We start from the raw sequence: 15,101 nt of genomic DNA on the forward strand, positions 1-15,101 counted from the left end.
AGGTGGATACCTTGGGATAGAGGAAAGAAAGGCTTTGTTTCTGTTCGATTCAACACGCACATTACAACAACTCAGTTTTTTGGCTTCTCTCTGAGTTCTGATTCAGCAAATTGATTCATAACAGTATCGCGTTTTGTTCAAAGCAGATTCTAGAGGATGCTTTTACAAAAGCTACATTGGTTCAGATGCAATTTTCCGTCATGTTTTGCACATTCTTGATTCAACACCGCGTTTCCAGAATCTTGTTTTAAGCAGAAAAAGGAAAATCACTTTTGGTATAAGTTGTTTCTGGTTCAGTCTTGAGATTCAATAAGCTGTATTTGACACATCCTGTTTCACATAATCATTTTTCGAATAAGTTGGTCTACAGTTTCCAAAAGCTGTTTGCAGAAGCCATTTAGGTTGAAATCGCGTTTGCAGTAAGCTGTTTTTTAGTGAAGAGCGTTCCTGAAACTACAAAGGAGGAATGTGTTGTGCTACTGTGTTCAACTCAGATTTCTCTACTGGGCTTCATCAGCTTGTTGGGCTTCTCTTGTTTTCCTATCAGTTTTTGTTTTACTTAGTTTACCCCCTAGTTTGCTTAGTTAATCTAGTATGAATAAATTGTAATTTTCATTGTGTTTCAAACTCAAATTGGTGAATTTTCCCACTTTGAGTTTGAGGGGGACTATTAGAATATAGTGAGAAGATAACTTGGAGAGCAAGTTATCTAGATAGCTTGGAGAGCAAGCAAGTTAGTTAGGAGTTAGTTACACTAACTCACCTCTATAAATATCTCTCACCATTGTACTCATATTCATCTTTTATCAATCTATTCATTCTCTAATGAGTTTCTTTGAGTATCTCCCTCATGAGTACTCTTATGCTTGCTATCTCGCTTACATCTATGATCTTCATCCCTATGATTCTATGATTCATTACAAGAGTCAACATATATGTTTATCTCATATCAACATGATAAAATTGTGAGAAAGATTCTCAATCATCTAGCCCTTCTCTCCTGTAGCTATGAATTATGTGCACAGACTTGCCTAGAAAACAAAGGGAAGTTCCAACCCAAATCTAAAAAATAGCCAGATTTACCCTGCTGCAGAATTGACAGCAATTATCCCATTTCCAGTAGCACCGGCCCACCACAACGACGAGTTACAAGTCCACGCATCCAAGACAAGCTTTAGGATTCAAATACCAATGACCAATTCCATGACGACCTCTTCGCTGTTTCAATTATATTTTCCAGCTGCACATCGTTATTGTTGTAAAGCTTATCGTTCCTTGCCTTCCAAATACTTCACATGCATGCGAACCAAATTTATGCTATGATCATATTGGTGTGTGTATCCTTAGAGGAATTTGTAGTCTATAAAGTAAGAAGAAGAAAAATCAATCAACCAATTGAAAGAGGCTGAAATTGAGAGGGCACCGAATAAAGAGATGAAAATGTAGAAAAGAAAATAAAACAAAGACATAGTAAACCAACATCTTAAACTTCATCATGATCTCCTCCAAATCCTTAGAGTCACCAACTTCCATCTCTTCAAACAACAGATTATTGCAATTCATCATTCACCATACTCGAGGCTACATAAAGCTCTCTGCTATCGTGTTCCCTTCACATCCTTGCATGATCGATGGAAATAGATTTGGTGCTGTAAAAAACAACTCAGTTTTTTTTATCTAACCTTTGGATCAACTTATATCATAAGATAATGATTTTAAAAAGTTATAATCTCTATCATTCAATTGAGATACAATGTATACAATTGGAAAGTGTGTGTTGAACCAAAATGATTTTTGAACAATGTCTATGAAGTTTTGATAATAACGATGTATAAAGAACAATTGAATATGTTGATGTATGTAGTATGCAGAACCATAGAATTAAATTCTAACTATCAAGTTAAATCTTAATTTTGAATCGTCAAGACTCTGAACGCATAAGAAAGCATCTAAAGCAAAAGCGAAGTTTGTAAGACTTGGAACAAGATCTGAAGAAAGGTTAACCAAAAAGTCAACGTCCTTGTCGTCTTCTAAAGGAATATCATTATCAGACTCAGAGTAGTATAATTTATCTTCTTATGATCACATGTAGAAACAAACAAGGAAATTAAAAGACAAAGAGAATGTAACAGATCATTCTATAGAAGCAAAAGAATTTCAAATGACTACTCAACGATATTATCAAGCTTCTCTAGGATTAATTTGATGCACTGAAACTTCTTCAACATCGGCTCGCTTATTCTCTCCTTTATAAGGACATGAGCTGTTGAAGAAAAATAACAAGATTCTATCATTTTACAAGTGTCCTTACTCTGTCAAATTATATAGCGCACAAACAGTTAGATAAATTCTTACGAACTTTCATATCATAGAATTTCTTAGGTATCAGAAGTCATATGAACTTAACTTTCTTACAATTGTGATTGTATTTCAAGTGCAAATCATAATCTCTTTTATTTGATTAAACTTAGATTGTAGAAGTATCTTTCTTGTGTGATTGACAAAAGAAGTCTCTTACTTGTGCGTTTGAGAAAATTGTGATTTAGTGAAATTATAGTGAAAAATCTATTGGAAGTTCAAGGGGGCTGGACTAACCTCGGTCGAGAACCATGATAACTGCTTGCATCATCTCTCTCTCTAAATATATCCTTATTTATCAATTTTATTAGGTCTGCAGCAACTTAACCTAATAATTTCCCTCTAAAATTCTGCATTAGATTAGCAGCAATTCAACCTAACCGATTTTCATCTAAAATGCAGCGCACCAATTTAAACTAACAAATTCCCTCTAAAATGAAGCAATCCCAAATATTTCTCCTCACTGATAAGCTTTTTATTCCTATCCTGTTGTGTCATCGTTTGTATATATCTATTGTTTCTGTAGACTCTTTTTTTGACATGTTGTTGTACACTTATTAATGATATTTTTTTTTGTTACAATTATTAATGATATATTTGTACTATATTTATAAACAATAGAGGATTTTAGGCTGACTTTTGTTATTCAAACTATACCTTAAACAATTTTGTTTGTTACATTTGAAATTCATAAATATTTATGCTTATAATTTTAATCTATATAAACTTTTTTATATAAAATATCGTTCATAATCTATATGTGTTAGCGTAATAATAAAAGGAAAAGACGGCTATGTGAATGGCCGTCTTTCCACACGTTGACATAATGTAAATCAATATTTTTCTAAATTAAAAATAAATCAAATTATTGCGTAGTATATCCCGTGAAAATAAAACTATCACATACCTCCCTAAAAACAAAAGAGACAAAAAACTATCACATTCCTTAAAAAAAACAAAAAAAAAAACTATCACATGCTTGGAAAATTCTATTAAAATCCTAACGAATCTTTTTCATTTTTAAAAAGGAATGAATATCTTAATCCTTATTTATTAATTTTGTTAGTTCTGAAGCAATTTAACCTAATATTTTCCCGCTCATTTGCTACATTAGGTTAGCAGTAATTTAACCTAACAAATTCCATCTAAAAAAATGCATCGCACCTATTTCATTCCTATCCTCTTGCCTTTTTTTTTTTTGACAATATTTTGTACACTTATTCAATACTAAAAAAATGCATCGCAGCAATTTCATGCCCACCAATTTCATGCCTTTTTTATAATTATTTATTAATTTTGTTAGGTCTGCAGCAATTTAACCTAATATTTTCTCGCTCATTTGCTGCATTAGGTTAGCAGTAATTTAACCTAACAAATTCTATCTAAAAAAAATGCATCGCACCAATTTCATTCCTATCCTCTTGCCTTTTTTTTTGACAATATTTTGTACATTTATTTAATACTTAAAAAATGCATCGCACCAATTTCATGCCCACCAATTTCATGAATTTTTTGTCCTTATTTATCCTTATTTATTAATTTTATTAGGTCTGCAGCAACTTAACCTAATAATTTCCCTCTAAAATTTTGCATTAGATTAGCAGCAATTTAACCTAACAAATTCCATCTAAAATGCAGTGCACCAATTTAAACTAACAAATTCCCTCTAAAATGCAGCAATCCCTAATATTTCTCCTCACTGATAAGCTTTTCATTCCTATCCTGTTGTGTCATCGTTTGTATATATCTATTGTTTCTGTAGACTTTTTTTTTGACAAGTTGTCGTACACTTATTAATGATATATATTTTTTTGTTTACAATTATTAATGATATATTTGTACTATATTTATAAACAATAGAGGATTTTAGGCTGACTTTTGTTATTCAAACTATACCTTAAACAATTTTGTTTGTTACATTTGAAATTCATAAATATTTATGCTTATAATTTTAATCTATATAAACTTTTTTATATAAAATATCGTTCATAATCTATATGCGTTAGCGTAATAAAAAAAAAGGAAAAGACGGCTATGTGAATGACCGTCTTTCCACACGTTGACATAATGTAAATCAATATTTTTCTAAATTAAAAATAAATCAAATTATTACGTAGTATTTTCCGTGAAAATAAAACTATCACATACCTCCCTAAAAACAAAAGAAACAAAAAACTATCACATTCCTTCAAAAAAAACAAAAAAAACTATCACATGCTTGGAAAATTCTATAAAAATCCTAACGAATCTTTTTCATTTTTATAAAGAAACGAATATCTTAATATATATAAATGTTAGATAGTCTCCAATCAACCTTAATTAACCCTAATCCCGCGATTTTTTGGAAGGTCTAAATATTATATTTGTTTGAAAAATTGTTTTGCATGGAATTGAACCAGCTACCCATAACAAAACCTTAGAGCTTTTACCACTAGACCACTAACATTTTTATTGAAATATAGTTGCTTCTAAAATGGATATGTAATCTTAAAGGCCCTTTTTTAAGCCACTAACCCTCATTTTTATTGTGTTTATTTTCATGTTTGATTAATTTCACATAATTTAATTTATGACTTTGATTCCATGTTCATTTTTGTTGATGCAAACTAATGTTATAATTTTCTTTTTTGAGATTTTGCATCTCGATCACTCTCAAACATCACTTAATTTCATTGTTTCTATTACTTTGAATGTAACTCTAAAATTAATAATATAGTCACTTTGATGCTTATATAAGAAACTCTACAAAACCCGTACATCGTAGGGGTTAGAGTCTAGTGTGTGTGTGTATATATATATGTATACATCTTTATCTATCTATCTATCTATCTATCTATCTTTTTGCGTTTAATTCAATTTCGTTGCATAACACTGTTTCATACTCTGATAAGAGCTATGTTTCTCATAAAGACTTTGAACTGGTTAAACACTTAGAAATTTTTTTGAAAAAGGAAACACAATTCAAAATATACCAAAATTCTTGATAGATCTACTCCCAAGACTATCTTTGAATCACTCTATTAAACCTATGAAAGAAATCAACAATTGAATGAAGTTAAGGCTAATCTTCTAGTTCGGAAGAATGAACTATTCAGAATGAAGAAAGATCAAGATATTAAAACCATGTTCTCAATGTTTCAGACTCTAGTATTTGGACTTTAGGTTCTAAATGAGAGTTATACTACACCTGATCATGTCAAGAAGATTATGAGAAATCTACATGCCAAGAGGAGACCTATGATTACTGCTATTCAGGAAGCTAAGGACTTAAACAAGCTTATCCTAAATAACCTGATAAGCTCTCTTATGAGTCATGAGATGAAGCTTATAGGTGATGAACCAACTAAGAAGTCTAAGTCCATAGCTCTAAATTCTAAGGGTAAAGCTGTCAAAGCACTTCAAGTTGTGGAATCAGAATAAGAAGCTTCAGAGCAAGATTCTGAAGATGGTTCTGATGTTGAAGAAATGACATTTCTGACCAATAGGCTTTAATATCTTAAGAAGATGACGAAAAGGGTTTCATAGGAGAAGCAGTAGATCCAGAGGATCAAGCTACAAAGAAAAGAAAGATGAACCAAAGACTTGCTTCAACTACAAGAAACCAGATCACTTTATTGATGTTTGTTCTGACCTTTAGAAGAACACGCAAAGAAGGAAAGTTCTAAGATGGATAATTTTAAGAGAAGAGTCAAGAAGAGTATTATAGATAAATATGGTCAAGATGAAGTCTCACCATATGGAAAGACAAATTATAGATAAATATAAAATATATAATATACTATTTTTGTCTCGTATAAATAAATGTTATTTTTAAATATAGTTTTCATATTCATATATAAAGAATTGACATCGATGGAATACTATATGTTCTATGTACAAAATGGACACTAAAAGGATAACTGTTGTCACAGTTATATTTTCATTGGCATTGTTCATCCTTGCATCAGGTTTGAAATCAATGATCAAATTGTCTTGCTTTGTGTTTTGATGAAATTAGATAACTTCAATAAATTTTACACTTTAAATCTTTCATTTTTACATACAACATATTAATCTTATATGTACTCGTGCATTGTTTGTATATGTAGATATGTGCATCAAATTAGAAGGAAAAGGAGTTGAAGGAACTAAACCTTGTAAATATGATTCAGATTGTCAACCTGGATGTCCTCCTAACACACATGGATGTTGTATTCGCGGGCGGTGTTGGTGTTTTAATTCACCCATTTCTGCTAATAAAATTCCTGGCCTAATACCACAAGGAAATTGTTTTATACGCTAGATACATAAGATTGGTCATTCAGGTGTCATCTCACTAGTAAAAGTGTGACCTTGTAATATCAAGTGATGCAAAAATAAGATCACCTTAAAAAGAGGTGTAAAATTAATTGAATATTGTGATGCAGTTATAATAAATAATATATAAAAATAATAATATTCATAACTAAGAACAATGTCTTTTATATTAAAATATCATCTTATAAAAGTTAGATAAACCTTTTTAAATATATTGATATCAAAATAAAAAAATATATTGATCATTCTTGTAAAAGTTTGATAAATGTTTGGATTGGTGATAACCAATGGAATGAAATGGTAAGTTATTATATTCCATTGTTTCGATTTGCAAAAAATGAATAAAGTGGAATGGAATATAATGAATGGAACACATTCCATCCCATCCTATTTTCTCCAATCCTTCAATTTTTTATTCCTCCCAATTTAGGGTGTATGCAATGAAATGAAACTTTATAATTTAAATATTACACTTTATCCCTATCTTTATTTTATCATTGTTTATTTCCTATTTCTCTCAAATACAACCCACTTCAAGTTTTTTTGATTAAAATATTTCACCATGTATACATATTTTAATTTGAAAAGTTTGTTTTCTAGTTGAGATCTGAAGCTTTCTTTTTATCTGTATTCTCATTGTGATCTTTCCATTTTCCAGCAATATTAATATTCCTTTCAATTAGTTTGTATTCAATTGAGTAAAAAAAATGTTCTCGATATTAGGCATGACAATGGGGCGGGGTGGGGACGGGTTTTACCTTCCCCGTCCCCATACCCTACTCTCATATACTTACCCGTTACCATATCCATACGCAATTGGGATGAGAAATCGAATCCCATCCCCGTCCTCAACGGGTTCGGGTATCCCCGCCCCATCCCCATCCTCATAGTGGATATTATTATTTTTATAAAAATAAAAGTATTTTTCAGTCTCGAGCGCAATATTGTAATGCATTATCCAGCAAAGAGACGATGATGATCGATGGCTATGGTGATGGAGAAGAGAGAGGCCGAGATTGTGAGATATGGAAGGATAAAAGAGAGAACTATGATAAATAAGTGTCAACTGATAGACTGAGACTCTAACTATGTAAGTGAAATGATTTAGAGTTTGAGTTTCTATTTATAAAAAAAGGGTAATAAGTTGATTTTCAACATTTGGGACGGGTTTGGGTATGAGTTCGGGGTGGGTACATATATCCCCATTACCCATCCCGTACTCGTGTTTTGAAATCAGGGAAAATCCAAACCTAGTCAAAGAGGGGAAAACCCGTCAAATTAGGTTTGATTCAGGCGGGCACCTGCAGGTATGGGTTTTGTTGTCATGCCTACTCGACATATTGAGCTGATGATATCGCTTAAATGTCTATGCTTCGCAAGGCATGTTGAGCTGAGATATTACATTCCTTTCTTGAATGTCTGAGATTAATTTCAATTTATTCATTTGTTAATTAGAACAAAAAAATCACCTATGCATATGCGTTTAGTAAAAAAATTAATTTGTTCTCTTTTTGTTTTGCAAGTCCTCAAATAATTTAAATGCAAGTCCTCAAATATTATAAAATATAAGATGATGAGATTTTAGTAATAATTTGTTTTATATAAGAATTTTACATAATATATACATATATATATATATATATCAATGATTAATTACACATGAAGGGTAAAAATGGAATTCAAATGTAATAACTTGATCCTTTCCGTCCATTTTTCAAACAATGGGATGGAACATTATTCTGTCACTTTATAAAATATCAAAACAACGGAATGAATTCTCCGTTCCGTTCCACTCCATTCCATTTTGTATCATTCGGCTCCGCTCTACTCTGTTTTACGGTACAATTGTTATTTATAAAAAAATTCTACTACTATTATTATAATGTGAGTTTTGATATTTTTATTTATTTATTATATATTAAGAGAAAATATAAATCATAGTTTTTATTAAGTGAAATTTATACCACAACTTATGTAATATACACGCACACGCATCTAGTAAACTACTCCATATGCATTTGGACATATATATAAGAGATATTTGGACCAACAAAAGTATATGTATTTTTTTAATAACAAATGTTAGTATATTAATTGTTATGTTAACTTTTTACTCATTGACCGGACTTGAACCCACTCAAACTCGAATTAGCTGCGTGTTGCGAGGTCGAAAAAAGAGTTATGATGTGTATTGTCTCATTGTAACTCGCATGGCGCCAATAGGAAAACGCTCGCCTATAAACACAAAGCACATATGTTAGTGGGAAAATACCTTTTCATGACCATACAAATACAAAAGTAGAGACACGATTTTGGAAGATTTGGAACAACCGGAGCCATTTGAGAGCAAAGGAATCGTCAACCACTGATCTTTTTCTTACGGTTATCTTTTCTTATTCAATATTTTATGTTTAGGAAGTGTGAGTAGCTAATTCGCTATGTTAGGACATGAAGAGGAACTTCTTTGTATTTGCTTGATTTATGTAACCTTGAACTATGTTTTGAATACAGTTGATTGCATTGGTTTTATTTAATTATATTTTTTTTGAACAAATTTAATTATATTTTCTTGCAATGATTTTTTGTGCGTTTATAAACATCCATGAGATAATCCAATCCCAATGACTACTAACTCTCGCTTTAGTAGTTGAACCAGTATAATTGTTCAATCTTTAATAGCTTTAAACGTATTCTATTAATGCTTTGTGACAATATTTAGGCGTAGTTAAATTTGACTCACCTAAGACATTAAGGTGTTGTAACTAGATGAGAGAGTTAGTGACTAAGACATTAGCCTAACTCGTCTGTTCAAATATCGTAAGCCAGGCTATCCGCACAATTGTGTTCATGATTTAGTTACCAAGTAATTTAGAAAAGGAAATCTGACATGACCTATTCGTTTTTTATGTATTTTCCGAAGTCAACACTGCTAGGCCGAGTCAACACCTCTAGACATAATATTACACCAATTCAAAATAAACAGAAATCGGAGACCTCCCCTTTGTCAAAATTGGTTAAAATATGTATGTAAAACTAGTGAGTGCAAAAGGGATAAAGTTGAAGATCAAAATCACTCATTTTAAATTTAGGGACCAAAATCGTACAATAGTGAAACTTTAGAAACAAAAGTGCAATTAAACAAAAATATAATACTAACAAACAAATCAATAAATCTATACTATACTAGCGAAAAGACAGGCACTCACGTGTACGTCTTTCTGCTTTTTTTTATTGCGTTAGGGAATAAAATAATAGAAATATTGAGCAACAACAACAAGTCATAATTTTTCCCCTAAAAAAGGTCATTATCAAAAAATTAAACTTTTTCCTTCCTCTTACATGTTTGCGCTCACCGTACATCTCTCGATAGTTGATTCCCTCAACAAACAAAAAGTCATAACTAAGTTTTATTTATTTTTTTATTTTTTTGAAGAGGCAAAAGAAAGAAAATTTTATTCAAAAATGATAATGTACAAAACCTGGAAGCACAAGATATGCTGGCAGGCTGATACAAAAACGGCAGCAGAAACAGAAAGTTGATCAACTCATCAGGCCAAATCCTATGAAGAAAGAAACATAACAAACATAATACCAGCTACAGATAGAGGAGAACTTCACAAGTACAAACACACCAAAACTCCAACAAATAAATATAGGAGATTGACCACTGGAGCTGCTCACGGAATAAAAGGCTACACATCGAAGGATCTCGCTCCAAGCCACAAACAAGCTACCGGAATCCAAAGAAAATGCAAGGAACATTTTTCAACAAATTCGGAGTAAAATGGACTAGGATTTTGAGATACATCGACGATGGCACCTTTTACAAGAAGAATAAATTAATAAACACTTCACCCACCAATTAATTTCATTGAGAGTCAACATATATGTTTATCTCATATCAACATGATAAAATTGTGAGAAAGATTCTCAATCATATAGCCCTTCTCTCCTGTAGCTATGAATTATGTGCACAGACTTGCCTAGAAAACAAAGGGAAGTTCCAACCCAAATCTAAAAGAGAGCCAGATTTAGCTTGCTGCAGAATTAACAGCAATTATCCCATTTCCAGCAGCACTGGTCCACCACAACGACGAGTTACAAGTCCACGCATCCAAGACAAGCTCTAGGATTCAAATACCAATGATTCACATCAAAATCCATGTTATTTGCCTTAAATTTAAACCAATTCCATGACGACCTCTTCACTGTTTCAATTATATTTTCCAGCTGCACTTCCTTGTTGTTCTAAAGCTTATCGTTCCTTGCCTTCCAAATACTTCACATGCATGCGAACCAAATTTATGCTATGATCATATTGGTGTATCCTTAGAGGAATTTGTAGTCTATAAAGTAAGAAGAAGAAAAATCAATCAACCAATGGAAAGAGGCTGAAATTGAGAGGGCACCGAACAGGGGCGGAGCCAGGAATTTCAACTAGTGGAGGCACTATATATATATTAACAACAAAGTGCCAAAAAACTAAGAACAAAATACACAAATAAACACCTATAAATAATAGGCCGCTGGAATATATAGCAGGAAAACAGAACAGCACTGCAGCAAAAGGCAAAAAGAAAAACCTGTAATATATAGTAGGAAAAGAGCACCCCTGCCTAAGCTCCAAAACAACAAAAACAACAAAAGCCATCACCAAACCAAAACCCAGCCAACAACATTTACAATTGTCCTCTACGACCTGTCATATTTTGGAAATATTGAATGATTTTGTCATTTTCAATCTCAATAAAAATCTCTCTCTCTGTATAAGTAACTAGACAATCATTTAGCCATTGATCACCCATTCGATTTCGCAACTGAGTCTTGATAATCTTCATAGCTGAGAAAGCTCTTTCAGCTGTTGCAGTTGCCACAGGTAGTATCAAAGATAACTTTAAAAGCAAATATACCAACGGATACACAATATGTCTTCTTGTCTCCACCATCTTTATACTCAAATCACCAATCCCCTCTAATTCAAAAAATGCATCTTCAGAGCATACATCTAAAATATAATTTTCAAGTTGAGAATCTAGTTCCAATAGTTGAACAGGAGAAAATTCTGAAGGATAAAATTCAGCTAAACGAATCAACTTCTTCTTATCAAATGCAGAAAAGCTATCTCTTGGGTTTAAACAAGCTACACAAAGAAGCAGCTCAGTATTCACTTCTGAAAAACGATTATTCAACTCTTGAAGTTGTCGATCAATCACTTGATAAAAGAATTGAACTTGAAGGTAATGTAAGTTAGAAACTTTCTCTGAGTTGCGTTTTGACTATTTATATGTTTGATAGGTATCATCCATATTTGGGATGACAACTTCATGATGTTCACAAAACAATGAAACTTCATGGAGCAAAGAATCCCAACCACTATCCCTTACAGTTTGTAACTTTTGTTTGGACATTTTGACTAATTTCATGGCATTAACAATATCTTGATCACTTCTTTGTAGTGCTTGAGATAACTCATGAGTAATTGACAAAACTTTTTTCATCAAGTGCAAGATAAAAATAAATTCAAAAGATTGCATACATTTCAACAAAAGCTTTGCGTCACCTCTTTGCTCCGAGCTTGTTCCATCTTCCTCGATCATGTCAAGCACATCAATCATAGAAGAGAATAAAGAAACTATACTAAGTAATGTACCATAATGTGAACTCCATCGAGTATCCCCCGCCTTCTTAACCCTGATTTCTTGATTCAAGCCACGCCCACTAGTTATTTCTCCTACTTTCAATGCTTCCTCTACCTTTTTAAATTGACTTTCACGAAGAGCATCTCGACGCTTACATGATCCTCCAACAACATTAGACAAATTAGCTACTTGATTAAAAAATGATGCAATGTCAGAATGTTTTTTTGCTAATGTCACAAGAGCTAATTGGAGTTGATGAGCAAACCAATGAATATAAAAAGCAGAACAATTTTCTTTCAATATCAAGCTTTTGAGACCATTATATTCACCTCGCATGTTGCTTGCCCCATCATATCCTTGTCCACGTATCCTTGACAAACTCAACCCATATTTTGCAAGCAATGCCTCTAAAGCCGATTTCAAGGATAAAGCACTAGTATTCGAAACCTCAACAATACCAAGAAAACGCTCAACAACTTTGCCTTTTTTGTTAATATAACGTAAAGCAACAACCATTTGCTCTTTAACTGAGATATCTCGAGATTCATCAATCATAATAGCAAAGAAATCATCTCCTAGATCATGAATTATTGCTTTAGTTGTTTCATAGGCAGCAGCTCTAACAATATCCTTTTGAATTTGAGGAGATGTTAGCTTAAGATTTCCACTAGTATTCTTCCAAACCTCACGAATAGTTTCATTATGGTTAACAAGAAAATCCACAAGCTCAAGAAAATTACCTTTATTACTTGATGATGAATTCTCATCATGACCATGAAAAGCTAAACCTTGCATCAACAGATATCGAATGCAATCAAGAATGGCAGTCAGGCGAATTCGATATTCCACTTTAACTTGATGGGATTGTTTGTGCATAGCTCCCTCGATATGTTGTTTTTGTTTCATTAGATATTGACAGTTTCTCCATGCTTGATTATGAGCGCTGTTTACACTTCCGACATGGACTTGAAACCTATCACTTTTTCTCCAATTTGTAAAACCTTCTGTTATAAAGGCCTCACCACTACCTCTATGTTCTTTAAGATGTGATCTCATGAGATAACAACATAAGCAATATGCTGCATCTTCCTTTTGACTATATTCCAACCAACCGCCATATTTTGAATACCATTCCAAATTAAACTTACGAGAGGAATCTCCAAATTTTGTAAGTGGAAAATTAATCTCTCTTGGTTGACAAGGGCCCTTTTGAAAATAGTATCTCCTAATTTTTTCTCTATCACTTGGATGATAATCTAAAAGTCTTGGCCTCAACCCAGGATCAGTAGGAAGCTTTCCCAAATCCAATTCTAACCATCTTTTCTTCAAAGGTGGACCCAATTGTATACTTTCACATTCATCAAGTGTTTGAGGATTAGGATTAGGAGTTGATGATTGTTCTGATTCTGAAATTGGTTTGTAAAATCTCTTCATTGAATGTTTACTGCAGCAAATTACATTCATCAGAGTAGAATCAATTTATAATTCTAAAAACACTACCTTTTTTTTTATAAGTTATAACTACCCTATAAACACTACTCATGAGTACATAAAAATCATAGGAAATCAATCATAAAAAGAACATAAAAACATCAACACAAACACTTAAAGCAATAAAATAGCAGTAAAGTTTAAGATTGTTGAATAATCCCAAATCAAACCCTAACAATAAAGTTTACACAATCAACATAAATTCAATATCAACAAGCTAATAATAGATGTTAACTCTCATTACAATAATAAACAAATAAAACAAATAAGTTTAAAATCATAAAAATAAGGAAGAGAGTGTACCTCTTAGATTACCACCAATGGAGGAAGAGAGAAAAAAAATAAGGAATAAGAAGATTAGAGAAACAAGAAACAAGGAAGAGGAAGTTTTATTTAGAAACAAGGATGTAGATGTGGTTGATTTTTTGATGTGGTTGAAATAGAGAGGGAATTTGTTTGTTCATTGTGAGAAAGAATGAAAGAAAGCGTGCGTGTTCTGCTTCTGTGAAATTGTGAACTGATTTTTGGATGTGTGTTGTGTTGGTGAATTAGAATTTTGTAGTCAATTGGGCCTTGGGCTTGGGCAATTGGGTTGGAAATGTTTGATATGTTTGAAATTACTAAAACAATAATGAGTAGGGTGTTATTAGCAGTATATGTATATGTATATAAAAAAAATAGAAAAGTTTGTGCAGGCAGGAGCCCCCACAACCATGTGAGTGGCTCCGCCCCTGGCACCGAATAAAGAGATGAAAATGTAGAAAAGAAAATAAAACAAAGACATAGTAAACCAACATCTTAAACTTCATCAGGATCTCCTCCAAATCCTTAGAGTCACCCAACTTCCATCTCTTCAAACAACAGATTATTGCAATTCATCATTCACCATACTCGACGCTACGTAAAGCTCTCTGCTATCGTGTTCCCTTCACCTCCTCGCATGATCAATGGAAATAGATTTGGTGCTGTAAAAAACAACTCAGTTTGTTTTTTATCTAACCTTGGATCAACTTATATCATAAGATAATGATTTTAAAAAGTTTTCTTTTTTGACAGAAATAAATTTAACTCATTTCATTAATAATAATAGTCTCAATACAAGATGGCATATGATCATGAACATGGGGACTAGCATAAGATAATGACGCCCTTGCTAGCAGATGGGCAACACTATTTACTTGTCTCCTTGAAGATTGCTGCATCGATTATAAAAAGTTATAATCTCTATCATTCAATTGAGATGCAGTGTGTACAATTGGAAATTGTGTGTTGAACCAAAATGAATTTTGAACAATGTCTACGAAGTTTTGATAATAA

General features: G+C 32.3%; 1 pseudogene across 1 annotated transcript; it reads right to left on the minus strand.

Moving 5' to 3' along the window:
• Window positions 1-11,148: 11,148 nt before the first annotated feature.
• Window positions 11,149-14,418, minus strand: LOC146936912 (uncharacterized; annotated as a pseudogene). Its single transcript, XR_015030789.1, has 2 exons — window positions 14,088-14,418; window positions 11,149-13,737 (listed from the first exon to the last, which is right to left on the minus strand). The product of XR_015030789.1 is annotated as an uncharacterized LOC146936912 (transcript).
• Between the last annotated feature and the right edge of the window lie 683 nt (window positions 14,419-15,101).

Source organism: Medicago sativa, chromosome 3 (genome assembly GCF_051527215.1).
Source record: "Medicago sativa cultivar Bolivia chromosome 3, Bolivia_mono, whole genome shotgun sequence".
Classification (NCBI taxonomy): Eukaryota; Viridiplantae; Streptophyta; class Magnoliopsida; order Fabales; family Fabaceae; genus Medicago; species Medicago sativa.